Source organism: Lissotriton helveticus, chromosome 3_2 (assembly GCF_964261635.1).
Source record: "Lissotriton helveticus chromosome 3_2, aLisHel1.1, whole genome shotgun sequence".
Lineage (NCBI taxonomy): Eukaryota > Metazoa > Chordata > Amphibia > Caudata > Salamandridae > Lissotriton > Lissotriton helveticus.
In genome coordinates this window covers 151,273,062-151,285,378 of record NC_136062.1, presented here as the reverse complement: position 1 = coordinate 151,285,378, position 12,317 = coordinate 151,273,062, and the positions used below count along the sequence as shown (strand labels likewise).

The 12,317-nt window shown below is 42.8% G+C and overlaps 1 long non-coding RNA gene and 1 pseudogene across 1 annotated transcript in view; one reads left to right on the top strand and one right to left on the bottom strand.

Moving 5' to 3' along the window:
* The window catches only part of LOC144826248 (uncharacterized), a 226,450-nt gene that overhangs the window by 196,081 nt on the left and 18,052 nt on the right, over nucleotides 1–12,317 (bottom strand). The gene's annotated exons all lie outside the window — the stretch shown is intronic.
* On the top strand, nucleotides 8,518–10,720 carry LOC144826245 (ER membrane protein complex subunit 3-like; annotated as a pseudogene).

Here is a 12,317-nt window from a genome sequence, read left to right as displayed (position 1 = left end):
ACGAGATATCAAGTCAAGCTGGGCCTTCCACAGAGCAACTAAGAAGGAGGAGTCCACGACTGAAAAGACTGAATAACAAATTCAGAGGCCCTGAATGGACCTATGTCAACCTTGAAGATTTTGAAAATTTAGAACTGAGTGATGAAAGTGATGACGAACTGATTGATGATCCAACAGACGAAAAAGTGAGACTTGAAAAATTCACAGGTTAAAATTCTGTGAAAAATCTCAAAGAGGGGCAAACAGCCACATGCATCATTGTAGGAATTTGCGATTCCTAAATTGCGAAAATTAAGGAAACGCAATTTAGGAATTGCAAATTCCTATGCATCAAGAAATCGCAAACGTTTTTGCGATTTCTTAATTTTCCTTATTTGCGATTCCTTAATTGCGAATCGCAATTAAGGAATCGCTTTACATTGATTCCTATGGGCCTAGAGGCAAAATTTGCGATTTCTTAAATGCTATCGCAATTTCAGAAATCGCACAAAATTGCGAATTTAAAAAAAAAAATGATGCATCCCAAAAAAGGGTTTTGCATTCGCAAACGGCCGAATTTTGCGATTCGCACCGTTTGCGAATGCAAAAAAGCTTGATGCATGTGGCCGTAAGTCTCCTAAGTCAGAAAATGACTGATCATACTGTTAATGGTAAACCGAAAAGAAACTGCCTAAAGACATGCTGTAGAAAATGCACATGTAGTATAGTGATAGTGCTCATAGTAAGGCTAGGAATGATGGTAGCTATTCCTCATCTAATGAGTAAAAATGAGTAAAAATGAGAAGAATAACACTAACATTCATGAAAAGGTAGATGCACAAGAAAAGTTTAATATACATGGAAGAATAGATAGTTTTAGGCAGCAAAAGGTAGGACTAGAAGCATCAGATGAGGAAGGATTGCATTATCGTAGAGTTAGAAATACTCTACTCCAACCCAACGCACTCAATACTCAATAGGTGATCAGGAGCAGAGGTGCTGGCGTAGCACTCTGTCAGAAGATACGATAACCCAATCGGGGTTTTGGAAGGAGTTCGATAACCCAATTGGGGTTCTGGCCGTTAGCTGCAGAGAGGGTTTACAACGCTGGAGTTTTGAACTTTAGCTGTGGGTGCAGGTCTTATCCTGTGGTAGTCCTGTCCTGATTCAATTTGGTCCGTACCTGTCCTGATTCTGGTCTACTGGTCTACTGGTCCTGCTGGCACCTACAATCTTGGAGTTCTGTCCTTTATCCCAGCCCGTGGCCAGGGTTGGTCTTCACACCATTCTGAGTAACTATAAAATACATGTGGGTACGTCTTGTACTGTTTTCCATTTTCCTACCCTTCTTATGTTTCAATGCTTAAACTGAAAGTTTAGATATTTACTCTGCTTAATCAAAATTCTTGTTGATTGATCATGTTTTCCGAATAATGCAGTTTTTTGTACATTGACATTTAAAATCTTAAATAGAAAAAGAGTTAAACTTTTCCTGAGTCTGTGGTTATTCAATGAGTGCAAACGTTATTTATTGAACGTATTCAATTCAATTTGTTAATCTTTATTTCGGCAATTTTGCCATAAAAGATACAACATAAAATCAATGCAGATAAAAAGAAGACAGACATCACTGCTCCATCAATAAAGGGGTAGCACACAGGTACAGGCTAGTAGTTCTCAAGTCAAGGCCCCAGTACACCAGAATCACAGTGTTAAACAATCAAATGATTCAGAACTAGTTAATATTTAAAAACAATCTATAATATTACGGAATATGAAAAATAAAAACGATTTAACACTAACAACTAAAGATCTAACATAAAATGACGTATTATTTCTAACACACTTGATCCCTTAGGAGTCTAGGTACCGGTGACTAGGATTGGTAAGTCAAATGGTATAGGTCCTGAATGGTTAAACAAAATTAATTGAGTGTAGGTTTACCTGTTCAATGTGTATATAGTTTTATGGGCCCAGGTGAGTATGGTAAAACGAGCAGGTGAGCCCGCGCTCTACTAGGAGGGGGTTCACCTTGGTGGACACAGTCTCTATCTTCCTTTCCAATGCTGCTCAGGATCCCTGAATGGCCGCCAGAATGTCCGCCGGGGATGGCTCCTCCGAGGGGACTTCCAGCAGGATCCAGTGAGTACCCCTCTGTCGAGTCTGCCTCTGCGAGTTTGGCACCTGAGTTGAATAATGTTCCATCATGTTCCTTTGCATGAGGCCCTGTTGTTTTATTGTGTTTTTATAGAATTATTGTAGATTTTAGTCTTTGACATATATACATTTTAGTAATTTATCTTTAATATTTATTTTAATGATTTAGTAATTATATAGCTTGTTTTGATATTTTTATTTATTAATAACATTTATATATGTGTACAGTATTCATTATTATTATCTTTATTGTTTAAAAAATATTTATTTATTTAGAACATTTATTATTATTAAAAATCTTGTTTTTATCATCATATACATTTATTTATTACTTCCACAAATGTGCATGAATTTATATTTCTCAAACGTTATTAATTGATTTTATTATGTTTATATTGTATATAGATTTTTATAACTGTATTAGATTTGTTAAAAAAAAGTTTAACTTTTTTTAAAGTTGCAATAATGTTAAATAAATGTGAATATATATCTACTTACCTATGCAATGTTGACATTTCCATGCAATATTTTTGCATCAGGATACTTTTGAGGTTCCTATTCTGTTTAACAACCTTCAACATGTAACCAACCCCCCTCCAAATTCGGTAGTGTGATGGGTTTTGGCCACAGGTCCTGACCAGGTCCAAAGCCCACCTCTATTGCACCTGAAGTTAGAAAATTAAGTCCAGTTCTGGTATCTCAGTTTTCATGCACCAAAGTTAGCAGCACATCAAATCTTTATGGATCCTACTTTAACTTTTTGCACATGACAAATCTACTTGAGATCCCTCTAACATTTCAAGCAGATTCATCAGATGGCACCTGATTGATCGATCTAATTAGTAAAAGAACTGCCCCGTGAACTTTGCCCCAGCTTAATGTACTGAGCAGTGCTCAAAGTAAGCTTAACATGCTAAATGTCTGCACATTTTAATCATTTTCTGCTACCTCAGTCCTAGGACCTCCTTTGAACACATTGAAACACAGGAGAAGCAATGTTAATAAAAATGGCCATGTCCCTGTTAATAGCTATTATTGCAAAGCTCTACGGAAATGATAATTCTAATAATTTAATAGTAATGTTCATAGAGGTCTCCAAATTTGAAAGGGTTGTTATTAGACTACAAAGAAGGAATATCTCTTTTGAATTTAGGGATATTTTCATCAACTAAGGTGGTAAGGTGATAGTGGCAGTGTCCCCGACCCGCTTGCTTGACGAAGGCTGCCGAAAACTGAGCTTCACGCTGTGTGTGTTTTAATTGAACATTGTAAATCGTGACTTTGATACTATGCCTAGCTTTTAAAAATTTATATTTGTACCTGATGAATACAATCTCGCCGAATTGGCATTTTTAAACATTACGATTTTTGCTCCCCCCACCTAATCTAATAGGAGGGTAGGAGCTCCTTCGCCATTTTCCCTGAGACAGCAACAAGCCGAGGCTCTACTTCCTTCCTGGCCGCCCCGGTCCGACAGGGTAACTATTACAGTTGTGCGGATGGCGGTCAGGTGAGAGCAAGGCACTTCCGGTAGCATTGGAGCGGTTAGCGCTCTAGTGCTCGCACTTCTGGGGCTATTTAGCCATCGCCCCCTCCTGAGCGCGCAGCGATCGTGCGCAGCTGAAGACACGCCGAAGAGCAGCCAAAGAGCTGCCCGTCTGCGCCCGTCCGCGACTGGACGGGACTAGGGGCCATGGGCTCGACATATGTGGCTAAGTCTTCTGCTGGGACCCCTCACATCAGGTATACGGCGCATACTCTGCTACATCTCAGGCAAACTCCTTTCCTAGGATGCACTAGAGACTTGTGGCCATGCCCCGAGGGTCCTTTTTCCTGCATCAATTGCCATTATCAAGCTACGCACACTGACCTTAGTGTTGAGCAGTCTAAAAAGAAATATATCTCACAAAAAGGGACAAAGTGCCTTCTTTTAAATGTTTGCTCCCTACCGAAACATCAACTAGAAGTATGGGACTTAGTACACTCTAAGCAACCAGAACATTTCTTCCTAACGGAAACTTGGCTAAAGCCCCATACGGTCCCCGCCATAGCCGTGGGGGTTCCTCTGGGCTATAAGTTTATCCATTTCGATCGCCCGGAGAGAACAGGTGGTGGCCTGGCCATTATGTATAAAGAACATCTGAAGACTACAATACAAGAACAAAAGTACTGCCCGCTTTTTGAGGTAATGATTTTTAAAATGCACTATACCACAAACAGATTCTGGAAAGGAGCTTTAGTTTACCGCCCTCCGGGATCCAGTACGGGCTTTTCCCTTCCACTATTGGAACTCCTAGCCCCACATTTTAAAGCAAAGGAAGATTTTATCCTTCTCGGCGATTTTAATATTCAGGCTGACATTCCTACACACCCAGACACTATTTCTCTGGTTTCTGATCTATCCTCCCTTGGTCTAGATCTGCAGAATCATGGCCCAACCCATATAGGAGGCCACCTTCTAGATCTACTATTTACCAATTGCCCCAAAGTACGATGTCTACCCACTGCTCAAATAAACTGGTCTGACCACTTTATCGTGGAATGCTCTCTATTTGAGGGAGATAAGTTCCTTCAAAAAAACATCCTTCCACCGGTCTGGCGCCGACAGTGGTATAAAGTCACCGTAGAGGAGTTGCGTAGGGTATGGAAGCAACCCATCCCCACTGAGTTGGATAGTGTGGAGACCGCACTGACCAATTTTAACAACTCTCTTACAGAAGCAATCGATAAAATAGCTCCTCTAAAGCTACATAAACAATACCCTGCCACCAAACAGGAAACATGGTATACAGAGGAACTTAGAATAGAGAAACAAAAATATAGGAGGATAGAAAAGAAATGGAGGAAAACGCGAACTGAAGACAATAAGAAAGCACATCATGAAGCCCAGACTAAATATTACAAAAATATCAAACTTGCACGGAGGAATAGCCTCTCTCAACAACTTGCAGAAGCGGGCAACCGCTCTAAAGAACTATTTAAGATTCTTCAAGATTTTGTAAAACCTACCGCATGCGAAAGTCCTAATGACTTTTCACAAAAATGATGTGATGAAATTTCTCTATTCTTCGAAAGCAAAATTAACTTGATTTATGAAAAAATCATAAAGGCCTCCAGTCAAAAGAGTAACAACTTTCTCTCTCCCTCTACTCTGCCCATACGGAGAACTACCAAACTTACGGCATTTCCAGCAGTAAATGACTCAGATCTCTCCTCCCTTATGAGCCACATAAAATCAGGGTCTCCAGATGACCTTCTGTCAGCCAAAACAACTGCCTCCCTACAAACTTTGCTTGGACCTCATATCCAAGCACTAATCAACCATTCTCTCAGGGAAGGGTCTGTACACTTACGGCCACATGCATCATCCCGGCCGTTTGCGACTTCCAAATTGCGAAAAATACCGAATCGCAATTTGGAAGTCGCAAAACGGGATGCATGATTATTTTTTCTTAATATTTGCGATTCGGTAAAATTCGCTTTTTTAGCCGGTTCGCAAATATTATGCGACTTCTAAAAGGCCCATAGGAATCAATGGGAATTGCGAATTTGCAAATTAAAATTCGCATAATGTTGATGCATTCCATGGGTGCAGGGGGGGGTCCACAGGACCCCCCCTTGCACCCCTGAAATGTATTTTTAAGTGGATGTTTCACACACACATGTCCTAAGGACATGTGTGTCTGTAACATGTCAGTTTTAAAAATGCATTTTTTTACGTTTTTGAGGATTTTCGCAAATTAACACGAGGCTCAACCTCGTGTTAATTTGCACTTCCAATTTTCAAATTCGCTATTTTTAAAAAAATGATGCATTGCATTTAAGGAATCGCACAAATGCGATTCCTTAAATGCAATCGCATTTTTAAGAAATGCTAAAAATAGTGAATTAAGCACAAAGGTTTGATGCATCCCAAAAACGGATTTTGCATTCGCAAACGGCCGATTTTTCCGAATCGCACCGTTTGCGAATGCAAAACACGTTGATGCATGTGGCCGATTGAGTGGAAAAAAGCGGTGGTGAACCCCATCCGAAAGAATGCAGCACTTCCATGGACTGACCTTCCAAACCTCCGACCCATCTCCCTCTTGCCTTACCTTAGCAAAATGACCGAGAGGCACGTGAACACTTATTTGTCTAAGTACATCGAGGCAGCGGAGGGCCTAGATTTTTCCCAATCTGGATTTATGCCCAATCACAGCACGGAATCAGCCCTCCTTTCAGTGACCGATAACATCAGGATGTCACTGGATGGAGGAGGTTCTATGATTCTGGTGCTGTTAGATTTATCCGCTGCCTTCGACACAGTGTCTCATGAGATACTCCTCGGTCGTTTGAGGGAGATGGGCATAGAAGGTGTGGCTCTGTCATGGTTGGAAAGCTTCCTTTCGGATCGACAACAAGGGGTCAGACTGGGCTCCCATCATTCCACCTCAAGGGAGCTCACCAAGGGAGTACCACAGGGCTCATGCCTAAGCCCCACACTTTTCAACGTGTATGTGGCCCCCTTGGCAGACATTGTAAGAACTCATGGGTTCACCCCTGTGTCGTATGCTGACGACACCCAGCTTTTGTTCCCCTTTAAAAACCTAACGCCCGCAATACAAAAATCTTTTGCAGATTGCTACAAACTGCCTCCAGTGTAATGTAGGCAAGACAGAGGTCATGCTGTTCGGGGAGGCCACACTTTTGTGGTCCCCTGAATAGTGGCCCCCGGATTTGGGACCAACACCAAGCCCAAAACAGACCGTTAAAAACCTTGGTGTGCGGCTTGATAAAACACTTCTGCTCAAAGAGCACAAAAATCAAGTAGCAGGTTCCTGCTTCCGGGTCATTGGACTGCTACGACGCGTCTTCCCGTTTCTGTCGGATTCCTACAGGAAAACTCTCGTCCAGGCCTTGGTAGTTAGTAGACTGGACTACTGTAATGGTTTGTTAATCTCGGCTAACGAGGAACAATTACAGAGACTACAAGAGGTCCAGAACACCGCAGGGAGACTAGTTCTAAACGCTCGGCCAAGGTCTACCTCACTCCCCCTCTTGGTCAAACTTCATTGGTTGCCAATTAGGCAGCGCGTAAAATTCAAAATTTGCTGCACAATTCACAAATGTCTTTTTGGCAATGGACCTAAATACTTAAAAGATAAATTCACTCTTTATAAACCCACTCGTACCCTGCGGTCTAGCAGTCAGCAACTACTCCAGGTCCCAAGGATAAAAAAGGCCAGGCAGGGAGGGCGAGCCCTGTCCCTCAAAGGCCCCATTCTTTGGAATTCACTGTCCCCAACCCTTAAAAATACCACCAACTTTCAATCTTTCAAGAAAATCCTAAAAACTTTTCTATTCACCTCTTACTAAGAAAATCATCCAAAGCCCTCTCACAGTTTAGAACCAGGTCTTGGCTCCTTTGTTAAAGTGGAATCGTGGAGATACCCCTTCGGGGATTGAATTCTGGCGCTATATAAGAGCATAAATAAATAAACATAAATAAACTAGCAGCAATATCTGGTTTAGTCGGGGACACACCAACTATCATGCTATCTTACAGTTCTGTTAAACATTTTAGAAGTTTATCTTGATCAACTAATCAACTTTTAAGACGTGGTACTCTGCCTTGATTGGCCATAGTAGATTGAAACAGAGTGAGTGTTGAGGCAAGAAAATCAATATTTATGAGCCAAAAACATACACAGGTAATTGGAATTCCAACCATTCAAACGATATCAATAAAAATGCAAATTGCGTATGAAAAAATCTTCAAGGTTTGATAATAGGTGTCTTATTTAAAGGACATTTGAGAGGAAACAGTAAAGAGATAAATGACTGAAGACGTGAACCCATATATAACTGTTGTTTGAAAGTATGCGACAGAGTTTTAAGGCCTGTGGGAAAAGCTATTTAAAGTCAAAACTTAGGTTGTGGCCAGTCTTGCACCATGTCTATATGTCTATGTGGATGTCAAACATAGGCTGTAATTACTGATAGATTGTGAGCACTGGGGATCAGAAGACTACATTAACTCTGGTGAAATGCAAAAACAAATGGTTTTAAAGTACGCTTTAAGCATGCTTTACAAATCACTTGTTTTTATCATTGTTTATTTAAAAGTGTTGCACGTAGGGATGTGGCCAACAGGTCCCCAGCAACAGAACTGGTCCCCATCAGCAGTGAAACCAGCCACACCCTGACAGCCCCCCAAAACGCCCCCAAGCCAGTTCGGCCCTGGGTGGCATTTCTAGAGATGATGAATTGGTGAGGTGTTGGGTTGAGGGACAATCCACTGTGAGGGAAGCTGTATGGGTTCTGGCTGATACTGTGGTCACCAGTGGAAGAAACAACCATTCCCCCTCGGGTAGCTGCAAAGAGGATTTTGTAGTAAAAATGACGGAGCCAGAGATGCTGCTAGACTCCAATATCCGTTAATGGGTGGTTCTCCCCTTTGTTTTCATAACATTTTTTTTGTGAGGATGATCAGATATTATGTTTTCATCCTGCTACATAGTGACAAGAAACTCACCCAGGAACATGTATCTGACAGCCAAATTTTGATTCAAAGCTGTGTACTCCGAGAAAATGGAAAATATATTCCAAAGCAGTCTTTCCTTGTGCGCAACTTTTTCTTCAACAATCCTGAAGATGGACTCCTCAAAACAACAAAGAGGAAGGTATTGCCACCTTCTCCGATGACAAACCCAACCATGTTGACCGATATGATGAAAGGAAACGTCACAAAGGTTCTGCCCATGATCCTTATTGGTGGCTGGATCCACATGACGTCGGTTCTCTGGATTTGTGACAACCAAGAATACCTTTTCCAGTCATGTTACGCTTCAAACCAATGCTTCAGTAGGGAAAAGAGCTACTACCTTTGGATGCCTCGTGGGTGAGTTCTATCTCATGGTACTTCCTATACATGTTTGGTCTGAGAAGCATTTGAAAGGGCTGGATTTGACTTCTAGAGTCTGCATCTCATTCTCTAGAATCCCGTCTCAGGTCGACTGGACCTTTTTACCTGTCATAGAATGAATTAGGCAATCTATCTATCAATAGTCAATCAATTTCAACGATTCCCACTGTTTTCCCCCAAAGAACCACAGACTAAGGACTAAGTTTGAAGATTTATTACAAAGCCAAGAACAACTGAAGGTATAAACACCTCAGCAAAAGGTCTAGAAGATAAACAGGCACTAATACAAACATAATCCTACGGAAGAGTCTCAGACGGCTCAGGAATAATACAAGAATCAATTCAAGAATCATCAGGCTAACAAGAATTGCTATAACCTGAGTTTTAGTATGCATTGATAAAAGGTATAAATTCAGGTTAATCTGTCCCTACACTACACTAAGTGACATCCCTACTCAACAATAGCCCAATCTAATAAAAGGTGTCAGCAGTGGCGACTTCCAAAGAAGTTCACTCTCTTTCCTTGACTTAGTCTAAAGACTCCTCAGCCATAGCTAAGCTCTCTGCCTGGTCAACCGTTCCCTCTCGCTCCTCGGCTCATCTACTCTACCTCCTCCCTCGGGGTGCTGTCCCTAATACAAAACCCCACAATGCGGACGACACGCCTTCAGGTACGCCCCTCTCGAAGGTGTTGGTTTTCAGATTTTTCCATTATGGCATCTTTCCATCCTTGTCCGTTAAAACGTCCTTGGGTCCCAGGCTTTCTTTCGCTTCAAGTTGCTTTCTTAAATTCCTCGGCTACTCCTCCATGTCTGAGCCTAGCATCCTAACGCTCATACACAATGGGCCCTTCTACTCCACTATCTACTTGGTCCTGCACCTGCAAAAGAATACATGTGAATCGGCTCACAATTTCTAACGGCTGCAATTGACTTTAGCTAAAGGCAGCTTTCTCCAAAAACATTTCTACGATTTAATGCTAAGCAAGGCATCTTCGATCAGGCCTACACGATTTTCATGAACTGGGCCTCTGCACGCTATGTGCCCAACATCCTAGCATAACAATATCTTTCGTTCTTTAAGCCTCCATCTTTAAGCAAAATACATTTTCTATCACAAGCAATTTTATCACGTTTAAAGCATGACTATTAATTTTAATAAAGCAGATCTAGAGTTACAATAATGATCTATTAAAACACATCTCTTATTAATGAAAGACTTCACATCAAACGACATCTCTATGTTAAATGGCATTATTGATTTTCAAACTCTTAACATTAGCTCTACATATAATTCTAATACCAAGTACATTAGTTCTCAGCCCTATATTGCATTTGAACACGATTAGTAAGTCCTCTATATATGCGGGTGTTGACTACTTGTACATATGATACACCCCTACAAATTTCACTTCTGTTTGGCGCTCTCTCACATTTGCTCCTTGATTCTGGGCCACGATAATGCTGCTGACCAATCTAGTGTAATTCAAGAACAAATGACTGGGGCAGCAATGGCCATGCCTGCCGATGCCAACAAGGCATTTAAGACTGACTGGGAAGTGCTGGAGCTGACGGACAATCATTGGGCCCTAGAGGACGTGGAAGACTCACGGCTCACGGCAAAGATCTTCATTTTGAAGGAATGTTAAAAAAGGAGATTCAGACTCCCATGTTCTGAAAGAGGCCTAGGAGTTGGGGTGCTCCTGACCGACATTTTTCATGACCTTTCACATTGCCTGTGTGTTTATATGAATGTGCATGCAGCTGTCACTGCACTCAACTGTTTTATTCAAAGGTTGCCTAGACCAGTTTCTCTACCCAAGTCTGGGGCTGGGTTTGAAAATAATGACTGTAGGAAGGTGGATATCTGACTATGGTTACCCCCAAACTTTTTGCCTGGTGTTTAGCTGGTTTTTGACATAGTTGGCCTGGGATCCTGCTATTCAGGGCCCCAGGCTAATTGCTCTCTCCTTAAAATGGACTCCATGTACCTTAGGTACATACACAATTGGAATTGGCTCACCTTATTGGCCCTTGTAACAGTGTACCCAGGTACCCAGGGCATAGGTGCTTCCAAGGCCTACCAGGGGCTACAGCATGTATTGTGTCACCCCTGGCCTGGCCTCCATATTTGACACAACTGGCTGATCACTCAGCTGGGGTAAGTCGGTGTAACCACCCCTTAATTAGGTGTAGTATGCCTATACCTAACCTAAAATGGACACATATGTTCCTATCAGTCACTCCTATGGAAGGCCTCATCAATCCTGGAGGCAGAGTGCTTGGAAATATGTGAGATGGTGCTCTGGCATGAGCTGAGCCTGTCTGCAGCTTTCGGAACCATGTCCTTTAGCTGTTTCATGATGTTGCCATACCATATACTCTTAAGTGCATTATGAACCTCGCGGTTAAATGCTATCTTGGGTTTGGCTTTATCAAAACATGTCGAGTAAGGTGTCATACGAATTGGAATACTACCCCCTCGCCAGTTCTGGCGACGGGGGTAGCATTCCACCCTTCTAGAGGGACACGACATGTACCTAGCCTGAACCCCGGTTAAAGTTAAACAGAGCCTTAGCATCCCAAAATGGATGCTGCCACCACAGACACAAGTCTGACCTCCTGCTGCTGGGAGTCCTTCCAGCGAGGGCAGCTTGGACAAAGGGTTTCCTGCCTGGGGAGGTGCTAGCACCACTCCAGACAGGATTTTGTGTATTGGGTAGGACAGGGCTGAATAGAATCAGACATGCCTGGGGCACACAAGGTGTCCCTGTGCATAGGCCAGTTCAAACCGGTGCTGGGGCCTTCCAGCCCCAGGCCTGGCGCGAAACTGGACAAAGGAAAGGGGGTGTAACCACTCCCCTTCCTGGTTCCACCCAGAGGAGGGACCTAGTAGGTGATCCGGCCCCCCAGATTCGAATAAGAGTGGGAGCTGTGTCCTGAGAGATGAGATCATCCTGAATCAACTTGAAATACAGAAGAAGACTGGACTTCGACATTCTGCTGCACAGAAGACGGAAGAGAATCTCCCTTGTGGCCAAGGAGTGACCACCCTGTGAACACAGGCACCAACCAGCAACGCGACGTCTGCTTTGCCGCCGCCTCCCGCCGGAGCCCGAGCCCAGAGCCTGACAAGACCCAGACTCCCAGACTTCTCACCGCCCGATCCACAGTCCCTGCAAAGAGGGGACCCGTGGAGGCACCGAGAGACGTGGGAGCGGACATCTTGGAAGACCCCCGAAATGCTGACTGAGCAGCATCAGAGGCACCCTCGA